Genomic DNA, 6,380 nt, shown 5'->3' with positions numbered 1-6,380 from the left:
GCACAAACACACACGCACTCACATACACGTATATATTTATATATATACATACACATATATATATATATATATATATGCACTTTCTCTCTAACACACACACACATATCATTGTGGTCTTTATACTAACTTCTTCATGTGCAAGTCTTGTATTCAATATTTTATATATATATATATACATACATATATATATATATAATATATATATATATATATATGTGTGTGTGTGTGTGTGGGTGTATGAAATATTGGAAACAAGACTTACACATGAAGAAGTTATATATATATATATATATATATATATATATATAGATATATATATATATAATATATATATATATATATATATGTGTATATATATATATATGTGTGTGTATATATATATATATGTATATATATGTTACGCAGTTTTCAGTTTTCTTTCTTTCCATATTTTTTATATTTTATTTCGTCTTTTTGTTATGCTTCCGTTTTCTATTCTATATTGTTTATTTTATTTATTCATTTTATTTTCATTTATTTATTTATTTCGAGTATTGTTTTCTGCTGCTGTCTGTTTTTCTCTTTAGATTCCAAAACCATTTTCCCATTTAGGCATTTCACAAGCATCTTTCCGATATTCCATAGAGCTGTCATGGTCTGACGAATACAAGAGATATGAAGAAACGAAGAACAACGCAAACAACAACAGCACCAAAAATAACAACAACAACAACAACAACAACAACAACAACGGCAATAACTGGAGCGACGTCGACGATGAGGACAATAGCAATAACAGAGAAAATCCACCAAACATAGATTTTACTCACTTACTGTTACATATGATACTAAGTGTGTTGTGTGTAAGGATGGATTGGTGGGGGGTGTATACAGGAAAAAACAAAACAAAACCACCTTTCGATATATATATATATATATATGCGCTCACACACACACACATATATATATATACGTATGTATGTATATGTATATGCACACACACGCACATATATATATACACACATGCCTATACATATATATATATATGCACATGTATATATATATTTATATATACATACATATATATGTATATATATATATTTATATATACATACATATATATATATATGCATATATATACGGGTGGGTGTGTGAATGTGTGTGTGTGCATGTGTGTGTGTGCATGTGTGTGTACACCTGGATATGTTTTCTTTAAAAGTATATATAGACAACGCTATATATTTCGAAAGAGATTATAGAGGGAAGTGTGTAGAGTGTGGAGAGCGGGAAAGATTGACAAGTGTGTAGACGTATGTAATTCACTTTCCAAAAACACACACTCTCTATCACACACACACACAGAGGAACGCCAATCACACGCGAATGAATATATGGAAATATAAGCGATAGGTTCGTATCGTTCGTTTGTGGTGCTTCAGAGAAAGCCCAGCAAAGAAGAAATGGAAAGAGAAGTTATATGAATACACAAATTTCAGAAGTCCTGATAGACAAACATATAAGACAGGAGAAGAGAAAACGTTGGTGTTGATGTATAAGCACGAAATTACTATATACGAAAGAAACAATCACGGAAGTTGAATTCCTGGAATTAGAGATTCATTCTGGGAGAAATATTGCACAGAGAATGTACTCGATAAATGTAGGAGCACTCCGTCGGTTACGACGATGAGGGTCCCAGCTGATACGATCAACGGAACAGCTTGCTCGTGGAATTAACTGCAAGTGGCTGAGCATTCCACAGACACGTGTAACCTTAACGTAGTTCTCGAGGAGATTCAGCATGACACAGAGTGTGACAAGGCTGGCCCTTTGAAATACAGGTACAACAGAAACAGAAAGAAAAAGTGAGAGAAAGTTGTGGTGAAAGAGTACAGCAGGGTTCACTACCAGCCCCTACAGGAGCCTTGTGAAGCTTTAGGTGTTTTCGCTCAATAAACACTCACAATGCCCGGTCTGGGAATCGAAACCGCGATCCTACGACCGCGAGTCCGCTGCCCTAACCACTGGGCCATTGCGCCTCCACACTCGATAAATGTAGAATATTTAGAATTGTTAAAGGTTCTTGTGGCATCTTGGGCAAGTGTCTTCTGCTATAGCCCTGGGCCGACCAATGCCTTGTGAGTGGGTTTGGTAGACGGAAACTGAAAGAAGCCTGTCGTATATATGTATATATATATATGTGTGTGCGTGTGTTTGTGTGTCTGTGTTTGTTCCCCTAGCGTTCCTTGACAACCGATGCTGGTGTGTTTACGTCCCCGTCACTTAGCGGTTCGGCAAAAAGAGACTGATAGAATAAGTACTGGGCTTACAAAAAGAATAAGTCCCGGGGTCGAGTTGCTCGATTAAAGGCGGTGCTCCAGCATGGCCGCAGTCAAATGTCTGAAACAAGTAAAAGAGTAAAAGAGAGTATGCTTATTTGCACCAAGGCATGGAGGGAACCGAATGAATAGTATTCGGTGTTTATGTCGTTCCTCATTGCATACGATAAAACGACAGGTGAGAAGGGAAGAACTAATCATTTTTACCTGTGAATTCTTCATACATTTTGTCATGCGTAATATTGATTCATTGGACATTAGACATTTGCTACTGTAAACGTTACTCCATATTTTACAATGATACCGTGCTGCCAGGGATCATTGATGTGATCTACTTGTTTTTTTTTTGTTGTTCTTTTTACTTGATTCAGTCATTTTGACTGCGGCCATGCTGGAGCACCGCCTTTAATCGAGCAACTCGACCTCGGGACTTATTCTGTTGTAAGCACAGTACTTATTCTATCACTTTTGCCGAACCGCTAAGTGACGGGGACATAAACACACCACCATCGGTTGTCAAGCAATGCTAGGGGGACAAACACAGACACACAAACATACACGCACATACATATATATATACATATATACGACGGGCTTCTTTCAGTTTCCATCTACCAAATCCACTCACAAGGCTTTGGTCGGCCCGAGGATATAGTAGAATACACTTGCCTAAGGTGCCACGCAGTGGCACTGAGCCCGGAACCATGTGGTTGTTAAGCAATCTACTTACCACACAGCCACTCTTACGCCTATCTGCTTGTTTTTAGACAATACATACATCATGAAATAGCGATGAGGTGGGAGAATAATAAGCGAAATTTCTTGTGGAGTTGCATCCTGTGTTCGTCGCCATTTCCGAATTCTTCAATGGCATCTTATTCTCTACACAAGTTCAGGACAGTTCCAAATATAACTAATCTATTGATGAACTTATTGATAAAACAATTAATCGAATCGGTAGATGATGAAATAGTTAAGCAGTTTATGAACAATAACCAAATGAAATATTACCAGTGCGTGTGTTTATTATTGTCAGAGAGGACAAACAAGGAGAGACAAATGGATTAAGTCGATTAGATCGACCCCAGTGCGTAACTGGTACTTAATTTATCGACCCCGAAAGGATGAAAGGCAAAGTCGACCTCGGCGAAAGCAGTGACCTGGCAGAATCGTTGCTAGCGGCATTTATTCCAGCTTTACTTTCCGAGTTCGAATTCAATCGAGATCCCCATTAGTCCTCACCCTTTCTAGGTTGTTAAAATACGCAGCAATGTTGCAGTTGGGTCGATGTACCCGACCAATCTTCCCACGCGTATTTCAGGTTTGGTGTCTGCAGTAGAAGAAATACAGAAATTATGACGGTTGGGTATAACAGATAATATATATATACCTAAAAAAGCATACGCACACATATGCGTATATATATACACACATACACACCTATATATACATAAATATATATATATATGTGTGTGTGTGGGTGTGTAGAAGGGTGGTTGTGTTTGCGTAATTGTGTGTGTGTGCGTGTATAAATAATAAAGGTCGCTTCTTAACTTCTAAAGGTAAAACTATAGACGTTGGCGTATGCGTATATGTATGTATGCTTGTTTTGTTATATATATATATATATATAGATCAATAAATGGTGGGGTTGTGTTGACCGCATATGGAGAAATGATAAGCAAAGAAAAATTGTAAAAATGCAGAATGCTAAATTGAAAGATAATTTTAATGAAATGAGAAATTGATAAAATATATAAATATATATTTATTCAGACCGGTTTTCGTCATAGTTAGGTGAAAAAGCTTTTTAAAAATGAGAAAGGGGCAAAAGAATAATAATAAATATGTATAAAAATTAAAAAATAAGTACTCCGATACATTGTGAGTTCGTTGTGTATCTTGAGTTTAATGATTGTTCACGAAAAAATTACCTTGAGGTATTACGATCCAATGGGATTAAGGCCATGTGTTGTTTAGTTTAATTTAGGATGTTGGCAAAACAGAACGAAAACCGGTTTGAATAAATATATATTTATATATTTTATCAATTTCTCATTTCATTAAAATTTTCTTTCAATTTAGCATTCTGCATTTTTACAATTTTTCCTATATATATATATATATATATACCGGAGTAAACACATAAATGTGAAACAAGGTGAAAAAAAGAGTACTCAAATACCAGTGGTAGAGTAATATGCTTTATTTTAAGCAGCAGAAAATTCAACAAAATCTGTTACTCTGAGTTTCTCGTTGCCGTTCATCAGACAGTTTTTGCTAGTCTGATGAACGGCAACGAGAAACTCAGAGTAACAGATTTTGTTGAATTTTCTGCTGCTTAAAATAAAGCATATTACTCTACCACTATATATATATATATATATATATATATATATATATATATTGTGTGTGTGTGTGTATGTGTGTGTGTATGTGTGTGTGTGTGCGTGTGTATGTATGTGTGTACGTGTGTTCATGTAAATATGTGTGTGCGCATGCATACAAATATATATCGATAGGTATGTGCAGAATTAATAAATAAGTGACAAAACGATAGGATTTGCGTAATCCCTTTTTTTCGCCTTGAGCTCCTTGAGCGGAGATGAGTGTCCGTGCTACGACTTACAGTTTCCTCCCAGGCATTTCTAGGAACTGATCTTTTATTGGAGAAATCACTTAAATATTCATAGTTAAGCATATCCAATCAATGCTGTCGTAAATCAGATATAATGCATCACTCACACGTGAGAATACGTCCGAACACACGTATGCACTTTCACACATATACATATGTATATATATATGCATATAAATATACATATGTGTGTGTATGTGTCTGTGCCTGTGTATATATATTTATATATATATATATATATATATATATATAATATATATGTGTGTGTGTGTATGTGTTTGTATGTGTATTTATCTATCTCTCTTTCTATCTATGTATCTATTTATCTATATATCTGTCGGTCTAATATATACAGGTATTCGAAAAAGTAATGGAAACATCTTAAAAATTTCAAAGAAATTTATTTTAATATGGGATACAACTGCGTCTGGCAGTAATTACAGCTTGAATTCTACGAGGTATGGACTCGTACAAAGTTTGAATTGTTTCCAAAGGAATTTTTGTCCATTCCCCAACTAAAACAGTCTCCAGTCCTTGTAGTTATGATGGTGGAGATATTGTCTCCTTAGAAATTTTTCTAAAATGCACCATGATTATTCAAAAATATTTAGACCCGGAGAATGTGTTAGCCACTTACGAATTTCAACTTCACTAGAATGTTCCTCATGCCATTCAGTAACAATTTAGCTGTGTGAATTGGTGCATTCAATATGTAAATTTTCTAAATGGTATAATGAAAATTTTCATTACTGAATAGATAAAAAAGTGTTTTTTCCTAATTTAATATATATATATATTATATATATATATATATATATATATAATATATATATATATGTATGTATGTATGTATGTATATATATATGTATATATATATTATATATATATATATGCATAGATATAGATATATATATAGATTGATATACCTAAATGTATATATGTCGAAATTGTAACCAAAGCAGTAATTTATATACATTTTTATATGTATTATATTAAATTAGAGATAAAACCACTATTAGGCAAATCATACAATGAAAAACTTAAGCCAATACATAAGATTAATTAATTTATATTATTTTAAATATATATCAAACTTATTAAAAAAAGATAATTATTATAACACTACGATCGTTTCATGGCTGTCCAATTCGTAAAAATTCGAGTTACAGTCATTCTTCAGGTGATTGAAATATTTAACTTGGCGAGGTTTAATCAATGAACTCGCCAAGTGAAATATTTCAATCACCTGAAGAATGACTGTAACTCGAATTTTTACGAATTGGACAGCCATGAAACGATCGTAGTGTTATATTAATTATCTTCTTTTAATAATTTTGATATATATTTAAAATAATATAAATTAGTTAATCTCATGTATTGGCTTAAGTTTTTCATTGTTTGATTTGCCTAATAGTGGTTTTATC

General features: G+C 33.6%; 1 long non-coding RNA gene across 1 annotated transcript in view; it reads left to right on the top strand.

Moving 5' to 3' along the window:
• The first annotated feature begins 1,466 nt into the window (after positions 1-1,466).
• LOC118768367 overlaps positions 1,467-6,380 on the top strand; it is a 22,384-nt gene continuing 17,470 nt past the window's right edge. Inside the window, exons 1-2 of the long non-coding RNA XR_005004190.1 lie at positions 1,467-1,477; positions 5,714-5,721. This is a non-coding gene — a long non-coding RNA (uncharacterized LOC118768367). The remainder of the gene's footprint in view (positions 1,478-5,713; positions 5,722-6,380) is intronic.

This window comes from Octopus sinensis, linkage group LG28 (genome assembly GCF_006345805.1).
Source record: "Octopus sinensis linkage group LG28, ASM634580v1, whole genome shotgun sequence".
Lineage (NCBI taxonomy): Eukaryota > Metazoa > Mollusca > Cephalopoda > Octopoda > Octopodidae > Octopus > Octopus sinensis.
Note: the sequence above shows the minus strand (reverse complement) of the source record. Positions and strands in the feature narration are given on the sequence as shown.